The sequence below is a fragment of the Sus scrofa genome, chromosome 5 (genome assembly GCF_000003025.6).
Source record: "Sus scrofa isolate TJ Tabasco breed Duroc chromosome 5, Sscrofa11.1, whole genome shotgun sequence".
In the NCBI taxonomy this organism is placed as follows: domain Eukaryota; kingdom Metazoa; phylum Chordata; class Mammalia; order Artiodactyla; family Suidae; genus Sus; species Sus scrofa.
The window spans coordinates 62,092,552-62,105,188 of NC_010447.5; positions in this window are offsets into that span (position 1 = coordinate 62,092,552).

Here is a 12,637-nt window from a genome sequence, read left to right on the forward strand (position 1 = left end):
GATAAATAGATCCCTTTATCAATTACATGTGCTACAATATCTTCCCCTTTCCTGCTCTGTGACTTGCTTTGTCACTCTATTAATAGTTTCTTTTGAAAAATACAAGTCTCTGATATTAACGTAATATGGAATATCCATTTTTCTTGATTTTTGTGCTTTTACTTTTTTAAGGAGATATTTTCCTACCCTGAGATTGTGTTTTCCTGTTATCTTCTAGAAGCCTTATTGTTTTGTGATTAATTTGCATTTGTACGTATAACTCATCTGCAATTACCTTTTGTGTGTATGGTTTAAGGTATGAGCCAAATTCTCTTTCTCGAATGAATATCCAATTGTGCCAATATAACTGACAAATTTTACTTTCTCCAGTGCTGTACAGAGCCACTTCAGTCATAAACCCAGTTTTCGTTTGTGTATAGTTATTTTCCAGTCTATCTATTCTGTTTCATTGATATGTATGTTTATTATGCCAAACTATGTTTTCTTCATTACCAACACTTTATAACAAGCCTTGATATTTAGTGGAGCGACTTTTCCCACTTTGTTGTTCTTTATGGGTATCTTGATTACTATTATTATTTTTTGGCCATGCCCATGGCATGCAGAAGCTCCCAAGCTAGGGATCAAACCCAAGCCACAACAGTGACAGTGCTGAATTCATAACCAGTACCACCAGGGAACTCCTTGATTATTCTTAATTTTTAATTTTTCCATATAAATTTTAACTTTTTACATTTTTCAAAACAGACTTACTGAGTTCTTAAGTGAGAGTCAATGAATTGATTGACCAACTTGGCAAAAATTAGTATTGTAAGTCTTTTACTCTATGCCATAATTTAATTCTCCACCTATTTCAGTCTTCTTTAATTTCTATCTTTAATTTCTTTCTATACTTGTGCAAAATGCATGTACATCTCTTTGCATTTATTCCTAGATATATTATATGCGTGATGCTATTGCAAATGGTGTCTGCAGCAGAATGGAAGGTGTCACCTCAAAATAGTCTTCTTTGACTTAAGGATTATTTTAGGCTGATTATTGTTTGAAAAGTAACACTCACAGGTGAAGCTCTGAAAACTGAGTAGATGTCACATTTTTGTAAGAGACATTTACATTTAAAAGGGAAATCTTCATTTGGAAGGGTGTCTCCCTCTCTGTATAGGAAGAGAAGGACAAGTCCAAATCTCTAGAGACTTTTAACAGCGGTGCAGACAACTTAAATCTGTGTCATAACTTTACCCTTGTTTCCTATGCTTTTCGTGGTAACCTCTGTCTACTTAAAAAAAAAGTACAACCTAAAAGTTGAGAGTTAAGTTTTATTTGTGGCAAAATTAGGACTTAACCCTGGGAGACAGCATCTCAGGTAGCCCTGAGAAAACCACTCCAAGGAGGTGAGGCGGGAGCTAGGATATACAGGCTAAAGATGAAGGGAGAGGTGAATGCAGCCATAAACATGTTTTCCAAAAGGTTGCTTCTGCTCTCAGGAAGGTAACTGTTAGTCACAAAGAGCAGACATCACCATGAAGGATTTTCGTGGTTTTCTAGTTACAAGGAGACCCAAGAAGTGGGCTCGTAAAATCGTCTCCTAAAATAACTAACTATCTGATGATCTGTTCTTCCAGTTTTCCCAGTGCACAGAGTGCCTCTCTCCTGGTCTCCACCCTGAGCTCCCTCAGGGGGTGTGGCGGGTTGGTGACTGCAGTGGCGCATGATTTAACTCATGCAGAGGCTGCAGGCAAGTGCCAAACTCCAGTTCACACCTCCATAACTGACCTCCCCATTCTCTCCCCTGCATCTTCTTTTGTCTTCACCTGGAGATGTTATTTAAGGCTGCTGCTTGGGCCATTTTGAAGAGTGACTCAGTTTTCCTGGGTCTCTCCCACATATGCAGGAGGTATGCATGTAATTAAACTTCTGTATGTTTTTCTCCTTTTATTACAGGAAGTGTCTCAGTCAAGAACCTAGAAGAGTAGAGGGGAAATTAATTTTTCCTCCTCCACATCGGCAAAAGAGCCCCTCCTCCAGTATTCCCATCTTTGGAAAATATGAATATGTTACATTACACAGAAAAAAAAAATTTAGAAGCAATTAATGTTACAAACTTTCAGATAAAGAGATTATCTTGAATTGTCCAGGGGGTCTCAAACTAATTACAGGCATAACTCATTTTATTGTGTTTTGTCTTTTCACAAACTGAAGATCTGTGGCAATCCTGCATCAAGTAAGCTTTTTGATGCCATTGTTTGAACAGCATTTTCTCACTTCCTATCTCTGTGTCACCTTTTGGTAATTCTCATATATCACTATATATGTTATGGTGTTCTGGGATCAGAGATCTTTGGTGTTACCACTGCAGAAAGATTATGATGTACTGATGGCTCAGACAATGGTTAGCATTTTTGAGCAATGCAGTATTTTTTCATTAAGGCATTTACATGTTTTTAGTCATAATGCGACAGTTCACTTAGTAGACTACAGCGTAAGGAAACATACCTTTTAAATGCACTTGGAAACCAAAAAAATTTTGTCACCCACTTCATTATGACATTCCCTTCCTTGTGGTGGAACTGAACCTGCAACGTCTCTGAGGTCTGCCTGTATATGAGCCTTTAAAAGCAAAGAAATTTATCTGCCTAGAGATAGAGAGAGCTGGCGGAAAGAGAAGTCACAGAGAGATGAGAAGCATTTTTGCTAGCTTGAAGATGGAGCAGGCGGCATGATAAAGAATGCTGTTAGCCTTGAGAAGATGAGAGAGGCTGACAATCAGCAAGCAAGTGAGGACAAAAACATTTCAGCCAAAGAAACTGGCATTTCCAACAACTTTTCCAAGGTCCTCCAGGAGGAAGGGAAGTGCTGTTGACACTTTGATTTTGGACTCAGACCCTCAGCAGAGATCCAGCTGCGTCACACTGAGACTGACACTGGACTTCTGAATCATAGAAGCTGCAAGATAATAAGTAGATGTTGTTTTAAGATGTTGACTTTGTAGTAATTTGTTATGGCACCTTTTATATTGACTTTCTGTCCAGGTAGCTTCTCAACTCACTTCTTGATGCTAAGACTGTATCAATAGATTCCTTCAGAATTTCCAAAAGAATTGTTATCTGCAGCTGATAAGGGCTATGTTTCTACCTTTCAAATCTTTATAACTTTAAAAAAATGTATTGTATGTCTTAAGGTTGCCAATAATGACATTAAATAGACATGATGATAGTGAATATTTTGTCTTGTTCTGAATCTCAACACTTTAAAAACTAACACTATAGTATTTTAAAACATTTTAAAAACTATTACTATAGTTTTCTTTGGTTGTTTGCTCATTTTCTGGTGATGGTGGGGATACATATTATCAGATTAAGACAATTTCTTCTATTTATTCTGAGAACTTCATTTTAATTGTTATAGTTTTTAGTTTTAGATTTTCCATTTTCAACTTTTTTTATAATCTCCAAGTTTCAGCCTAAATTCTAATATACGTATTTCTTCCCTTGAGCTCATTTTAAATATGCTATTATTTCAAAATATCTACATTTTAAAAATATAAAATACATATATTTAAGAAATAATCCTATATATAAATCTAATTTTCTTTTAATTATATTTGAGCATCCTTATGTCAGTCTGTGTCTGACATTGTACTTTCTGGAGCCCTAGGAAGCATTCCCCTGCTGTCTATTATTTCTATTTGTTATTTTTCATGTCGTCTTATTTACTCAAATATTCCTTTTTTTTTTTTTTTTTTTTTGGATCATCATTGTTGAGTGCGAGATTTTGTCTGTGAAACACCATAGTAATTGTCTGAGAACTGGATCGTGTTATATCCTTTGACCAAGTCGGACTTAACGTCCCTCTCAGTGTAACTAAATCTCAGACAGGTTTCTTCCTCATTTCCTGCCCTCCCTTTTCCTAGAGTATTTATTTGAAGAAAATTGTAACTGAAAATTCTCTCTCTGTCCCTTTAAGACAGAAATCTTCTCCCAACCTCCTGCCAGTTTGACAGCCCATAAAGGTCTTTTTCAAGGACTTGGGAATTATCCCTTTGAAATGGAGAGAACACTTTTACCTCCCAGTCTCTGTGGACCATAGGGACCTATTTTAGAAGCAAAATATCAATGGACAAATTAGCACCAATTAGAAAATACAAATGGCCCAAGCACACTGACCAGCCTCCCTAACATTGTCCAGTACTTTCTAACCCTGGCACTTAGAATCCTCTTGCCTCTTGTTTCAATAGAAATGAGTTCAATCTCCCTTATCCATTGCAACAGTCTTAATTAAAGGCTTCCCTTCCTGTTTAACTTGTTCAGTATAATTTTTCTTGGACATCTTATAGAAGTTAAAATTGCTTCTAGTAAATCATCACAGTCACTAACGATCTGGGATCAATTCCTTTAACTCTAGCCACTGAATGGATTTGAGGTTGAGCTTCCTCAAAGACAAGTTTTCTCTCAAATCAGCCTTACCCCTAGGGCAGTGGTTTTCAAACTGGGAGGATTTTGTCCCTCAAAGAATGTATAGCAAAGTCTAGAGATATCTTTGGTTGTTCAACATGGTGGGGAGTAAAGATGAGGGGAACTTGCTGATAGGATCCAGAAGGTAAAAGAAAGGAATCCCCCCCCCGCCGCGCCTGCTTTTTAGGGCTGCCCTTGTGGCGTATGGAGTTTCCCAGGCTAGGGGTTGAATCGGAGCTACAGCCACTGACCTACACCACAGCCACAGCAATGTCAGATTCAAGTTGCATCTGCAACCTACGCCACAGCTCACTGCAACACCAGATCCTTAATCCACTGAATGAGGCCAGGGATTGAACCTGTGTCCTCATGGATACTATGGGAACTTCCAAAGGATGCTTCTGAACGACATATAGCACGCAGGACAACCTCCAACAATGAAGAATAATCTGACTCAAAATGCCAGTAGAGCCTCAGGTGGAAAATTTTGTCTTTGGGTGTAGATTTTGGTGAACCAACCCAACCAAATATTCTGATTTTTCAGTCCCCCTCCCCCACTTGAAGACCAGAGCTAAACCCAAATCTAAGATAGCAAATCCCCGTTCAGCAGCTCAACTTCTTCATCTGTCTTTGAAAGTCTTCTGTAAGAAAAGGAGCTCTTCAGAGTTCCTGTCAGGGCACAGAGGAAACAAATCCGACCAGAAACCATGAGGCTGTGGGTTCGGTCTTTGGCCTTGCTCAGTGGGTTAAGGATCCGAATTGCTGTGAACTGTGGTGTAGGTCGCAGATGCGGCTCAGATCTGGTGTTGCTGTGGCTCTGGCATAGGCTGGCCGCTGTAGCTCCTATTAGACCCCTAGCCTGGGAACCTCCATATGCTGCGTGTGCAGCCCTAGAAAGTCAAAAAGACAAAAATAATAAAATAAGAAAAGAAGCTCTTCTTCCTGGATTTCAGATTTCTCTTAGAGTTGCATTATGTTATTCTTCACTAATTCATTATCCCCAAACAAATGCTTATCTTTAATATAGTTATATATTGTTATGTAACTTTAATAGTTTAAAATATTTTACCTGCTTGGCAGGTATTTCTTAGTGGGGAGAGGGTTGTTATGACCTAGTAAATGATTATCCATGCTTTTAACGAATAGCCAAATAAAAGTCCTTGAGGTTTCACGCTGCCTTTAAGAAATCGCTTCTGAATAATTCTCAGAATTTTGGGGAACTTCTTAAAACTTTGTGTAGTGCTTGATATCTCTCCCTTAACTGTTGCTCCGGGCTTTTCTATTAGTCACATGTTGCTGAGTTACACTTGATTGCACGTGGTGCAGTCTTCAACCCACACTACTTTGCTGACTTTGAGGACATTTGTTCCCCATATTACCCAAAGCATCAAAAGCATGAAAGTAACAAAAAGTTCACATTGAATGATTCTATTATTCTAATAAACATAACTAAATACAGCAATAATTATAATCAACATTGTTTCTTCTATATTCAGAAACTTAATAGTTTACTTTTGATCAATTTACTTAATCCTCAAAACAACCCTAGCATTTAGGTTTTATGGAGATCTGACAAGGAAACCAACTCTTAACAGAATTAAGGACTTTGCCCAAATTTATATGGAAGATCCAGGTTTTGTACCTAGGCAATCTGACACTTTGGGAAAACATGGCTTGTTTTGGCACATAAAAATATAGACTATTTAAAATCCAGTATCAGTTTCATGGCTGTTCAAGTTTAGGGCAACCCCAATCACACAGCACCCCCTACTGATAGGACATTTTCTTTTCCTCCTACTTCTGCCCTGTTGCTAAACCTTGCCTACTCATCTTCCCATGAGACACTTTTTATTAACAATTTTTATTTTTCCATTATAGCTGGTTTACAGTGTTCTTTCAATTTTCTACTGTACAGCAAAGAAGTGACCCAGCCATGCACACACAAATATATATATATATATATACTTTCACATTATCCTCCATCATGCTCCATCACAAGTGACTAGATATAGTTCCCAGTGCTATACAGCAGGATCTCATTGCTTATCCATTCCAAATGCAGTATCTTGCATCTATTAACCCCAGACCCCCATTCCATCCCATTCTCTCCCCTTCCCCTTTGGCAACCAAATGTCTGTTCTCCAAGTCCATGAGTTTCTTTTCTGTGCAAAAGTTCATTTGTGCCATATATTAGATTCCAGATATAAATTATATCATATGGTATTGTCTTTCTCTTTCTGACTTAATTCACTTAGTATGAGAGTTTCTAGTTCCATCCATGTTGCTGAAAATGGCATTATTTTCTATTTTTGTGGCTAAGTAGTATTACATTGTGTATACACACCACATCTTCTTAATCCAATCATCTGTCATGGACATTTGGGTTGTTTCCATGTCTTGGCTATTGTGAATAGTGCTGCAATGAACATGCAGGTGCATGTGTCTTTCTTAATTTGTCTGGATATATGCCCAAGAGTGGGATTGCTGGCTCATATGGTAGTTCTATATTTAGTTTTCTAAGGTACCTCCATACTGTTTCCCATAGTGGTTGTACCAATTTACATTCCCATCAACAGTGTAGGGGGGTTCCCTTTTCTCCACTTCCTCTCCAGCATTTGTTATTTGTTGACTTGTTAATGATGACCATTCTGACCTGTGATGTTGAGCATTTTTTTCATGTGCTTGTTGGCCATCTGTATATCTTCTTTGGAGAAATGTCTATTCAGGTTTTTGCCCATTTTTCAAATGGGTGGTTGGGTTTTTTGCTGTTGAGTTGTATATGTTGTTTGTATATGGTAGAGATATAAAGCCCTTGTCAGTTGCATTGTTTGAAACTATTTCCTCCCATTCTGTAGGTTGTCTTTTCACTTATGGTTTCCTTCACTGTGCAAAAGCTTGTCAGTTGGATTAGGTCTCATTGGTTTATTTTTACTTTTATTTCTGTTGCCTTGGGAAAATGACCTGAGAAAACATTTTTATTTTTTATTTATTTATTTATTTATTTATTTTTGTCTTTTTGCCATTTCTTGGGCCTCTCCCGCGGCATATGGAGGTTCCAAAGGCCAGGGGTCTAATTGGAGCTGTAGCCGCTGGCCTATGCCAGAGCCACAGCAACGTGGTATCCAAGCCACGTCTGCAACCTACACCACAGCTCACAGCAACGCAGGATCCTTAAACCACTGAGCAAGGGCAGGGATCGAACCCTCAACCTCATGGTTCCTAGTCGGATTCATTAACCACTGTGCCATGACAGGAACTCCAAAAAACATTTTTAGGTTGAAATCAGAGAATGTTTTGCCTATGTTCTCTTCTAGGAGTTTGAAGGTGTCTTGTCTTACATTTAAGCCTTTAAGCCATTTTGAGTTTATTTTTGTGCATGGTGTGAGAGTGTGTTCGAGTTTCATTGATTTACTTGTGGCTGTCAAGTTTTCCCAGCACCACTTGTTGAAAAGACTGTCTTTTTCCCATTCTTGCCTCCTTTGTCAAAGATTAAATGACTGTAGGTGTATGGGTTTATTTCTGAGTTCTTTATTCTGTTCCATTGGTCTGTATGTCTGTTTTGGTACCAGTGCCACACTATCTTGATTATTGTGGCTCCATAATATTGCCTGCAGTCTGGGAAACTTATGCTTCCTACCTGGTTTTTGTTCCTCAGGATTGCTTTGGCAATTCTGGGTCTTTCATGGTTTCATATAAATTTCTGGATTGTTTGTTGTAGTTCTGTGAAAAAAATGACATAGTAATTTGATAGGGATTGCCTTGAATTTGTAGATTGCTTTGGGTAGTGTGGCAATTTTTATAATATTAATTCTTCCAACCCAGAAGCATGGAATATCTTTCCATTTTTTTGAATCCTCTTTAACTTCCTTGATTAATGTTTTATAGTTCTCAGCATGTAAGTCTTTCACCTCCTTGGTCAGGTTTATTCCTATGTATTTAATTTTTGGTGGAGCAATTTTACAAGATATTGCATTTTTATATTCCTTTTCTAATATTTCATTGTTAATATACAGAAATGCAGCCAATTTCTGAATGTTAATCTTGTGTCCTGCTACTTTGCTGAATTCATTGATCAGTTCAAGTAGTTTTTATGTGGAGTCCTTAGGGTTTTCTATATATAGTATCATGTAATATGCATACTGTGACAATTTTACCTATTCTCTTCCAATTTGGATACATTTTATTTATTTTGTTTGTCTGATTGCTGTGGCTAGGACTTCCAATACCATGTTGAATAAAAGCGGTGAGAATGGGCATCCTAGTCTTGTTCCATATTTTAGCAAGAAGGCTTTCAGCTTTTCTCCATTGAGCATTATATTTGTCATAAGTGGCTTTTATTATGTTAACATATGTTCCTTCTATATCAACTTTGGTAAGAGTTTTTATCATGAATGGATGTTGGACATTGTCAAATTTTTTTTGTATCTATTTAGATAATCATGTGGTTTTTTGACTTTTTTTTGGTTAATGTGGTATATGACATTGATTGATTTGTGTATGTTGAACCATCCTTATGAACCTGGGATGAATCCTACTTGGTCATGGTGTATGATCTTTTTTATATGTTGTTGGATTCAGTTGGCTAAAATTTTGTTGAAAATTGTTGCATCTATACTCCTCAAAGATATTGGCCTATAATATTCATTTTTGGCAGTAAATTTGTCTGGTTTTTGTATTAGGGTGATGGTGGCATCATAGAATGTCTTTGGGAATGTTCCTTTTTCTTCAAACTTTTGGAAAAGTTTAAGGAGGATGGGTATAATTTCCTCTTTACATGTTTAATAGAATTTGCCTGTGAAGCCATCTGGTCCTGGACTTTTGTTTGTAGGGAGTGTTTTTATTATGTATTCAATTTCATTTCTAGTGATCTGTCTGTTAAGTTGATCTATTTCTTCTGGATTCAGTTTGGTAAACTGTTAAGTCTCCAAAAAGTTGTCCATTTCTTCTACGTTGTCAATTTGTTGGCATATAATGGTTCATAGTATTCTCTTTTTGTTTGTTTGTTTTTTGGTACTTCTGCAGTATCTGTTGAGATTTCTCCTTTTTCATTTCTTATTTGTTTTATTTGGGTTTTTTCTCTCCTCTTCTTGCTGAGTCTGGCCAGAAGTTTGTCAACTTCGTTTACCTTTTCAAAGAACCAGCTCTTGGTTTTATTGATTTTTTTTCTATTGTTTTTTTGAATCTCTATTCTATTGATTTCCTCCCAATCTTTAAGATTTCCTTCTGCTGACTTTAGGTATTTTTTGTTCTTCTTTTTCTAATTGACTTAGGTGGTGGGTTAAATTGTAGATTTGAGATTTTTCTTCTTTTTTGAGGGAGGCCTATATCACTATGAATGTCTCTCTAATCACTGCTTTTACTGCATCCCATAGTTTTTTTGTTTTTTTTTTTAAGAGTTTTTCCCTTTCTCCACAACCTCTCCAGCCTTTATTGTTTGTAGACCTTTTTTTTTTTTGCTATTTCTTGGGCCACTCCCGCGGCATATGGAGGTTCTCAGGCTAGGGGTCCAATCGGAGCTGTAGCCGCCGGCCTACGCCAGAGCCACAGCAACTCGGGATCAGCCATGTCTGCAACCTACACCACAGCTCACGGCAACGCCGGATCGTTAACCCACTGAGCAAGGGCAGGGACCGAACCCGCAACCTCATGGTTCCTAGTTGGATTCATTAACCACTGAGCCAGGATGGGAACTCCTCCCTCTAACTTCTTAATCTGGTTCTTGTTGGTCTACATTCCCATCTCCAGGTAACTAGTGTTAACCACCTGCGGGATCGTCTTCCTTACTTTTTCCATGCTAGTTTTGAAATATACTATTTAATACAACTCCTGCATCCCATAGATTTTAAATGGTTTTGTCCTTTCAGAATTTTAAATATATTGTGCCACTCCCTTCTGGCCTGTAGTGTTTCTGTAGAGAAATCAGCTGATAGCCTCATGGGGTTTCCCTTATAATTAATACTTTCAGTTTCTCTTGCTGCCTTTAGAATCCTCTCTTCATTTTTAACTTTTGCCATTTTTATTATAATGTGTTTTGGTGTGGGCCTTTTTGGGTTCAACTTGTTTGGGGCCTTCTGTACTTCCTATATCTTGATATATGTTTTCTTTAGATTTGGGAAGTTTTCAGACATAATTTCTCCAAATGTATTTTCAATCCCCTTTACTCTTTCTTCTTTATGGTACATTTCCCTGTGGTTAGGCCACTTACTCATCAGCTTTATTTCTTAATGAAACTAAGTGTTCTTATTTTTGGTTTTCAATGTTTGCATCTCATTTTAAGTTTCACTTTGTCTCTGATGCACTTCCAGGCTGCAATAGAACCTCATGCATTCTCTGTTGGAAAATTTTTTGCTTCATATATAAAATGGTAGTCAGTGGTTGGTTTACCAATCTAAACTTTTACATTCAGTCAAGCTACATTTCAAGTTCACAAGTGTAAAAAACCCATTCAGACAAATTCCTGAAAACTATAATTTCTCTCTGTCTCTGATATAGATGTTGTCTTTGCTGACAAAAATCTCTTGACCCTACTTTGAACAAATTTCTGGGCTGATAATAAGTCAATGTTTCAGGTATTTTTGACACAACTTTCTAGTTAGAGACAGGTCCCTCTACTTGTGCTTCAACCTCAGTCTATGTGTATTTGAAGTGAATGATCCTATGGTTTCTTTTAAGGTAAAGTTTTACTCTTTATTTTAAAATATAGTTCCTCTTTTTGCAACTGACAATGCTGATTTGCACAACTTCCTTTTCTTAGATATTGCCTGATATGTGGTTAATTTCTTAACACACCGTATAATCTGTTCTGTATCTTTGACATTTAACATTATGGACATTAATCTTTTATTGTGCTTTTGTATCTTATTTTTCTGCGTTGTACCTTAATAATACTGGTAGAAAAAGGGGCTTTTCCAAATTCTTAAGAATGCATACAATTTATTATTAAATATATTTCCTTAAGCATTACTATTTTAGTCCCTTTTTCTAAACACAAAATATCTATTTTAATGGCACTTAAATTAATTAATGGAAGAAGAAAAATAAAATAAAGCACCATAAAAGGGTGAGGAAGAAGTTAGAGAAATACCATGGTAAATGTAAAAGGAAGCCGGTGATGTGCAAGAGAAAAATAGGCGTATTTACAGTTTAACATGTTACAATATCCCATATCCTATGATAGTCCTTCATATCGTATCTGTTGTAGATTAGAATATTGGCATTAAAAGATAAATTTGTCCAGACTTCTTTAGCTGCTACCTTTTTTAAGTCAAGATTCAGGCCTAGGCTTTTAAAATTACAAAGCCAACACTCTTACAATGGACTATGATGGAAAGTTGAAACTAAATAATACAGGAAAAATGAAACAAACTAATTTAGCCACATAATATTCACCTTGAAAAAACATTTTAAAAGAATATGATATGAATATAAAGATGTTTAAAATGGATAGCACTATGGATTAAGAAGAATCAGACTTAAAATCAGTCAGAAAATTTAGCAAACACATGCAAAAATGCTTTCAGATATTACAGAACAGAAAGCTCAGGACTGTGTTCCTTCAGAAAAGGGAAGCAAAAAGAGTTCCTGTCCTGGCTCAGTGGTTAATGAACCCAACAATTATCCATGAGCATGGGGGTTTTATCCCTGGCCTTGCTCAGTGGATTAAAGGATCCAGCATTGACATGAGCTGTGGTGTAGTTCACAAACATGGCTTGGATCCTGCTTTGCTGTGGCTGTGGTATAGTAGAAAGAAATAAAATGAGAAAGAAAGGAAGAAAGGAAGAGAAGCAAAAAAGAAGAGCGCTAAGATGACTCCAGATTTCGCTGGGAGTGATTTTCCATAATACAGAAGCAGGAAGAACTATCCAAAGAGAGCTAGCAGCCTCATTGAAATTGAGGAGACAAAGATAAGGGTTTGAGGAATCTGGGGCAGTTGAGAGAGTTAAAAAAAAAAAAAAAGTTCCCTTAATTCTACTGAATACTGATATTCATAGAGTTAGGATGAAAATGCACAAGTCTGGGTAAATGACATCAAAGCAGTTATCTGCAGACCAATTCAAAATTATCAGATGCCACTTTACCCTGCCCCCGTGGGACAGCCATGAGCAACAAGATGAAAATTAACAAGTGTGATAAGGCTGTGAGGAGACATACATTGACAATGAGAATGTGAAATCTTTTCAAGTTTT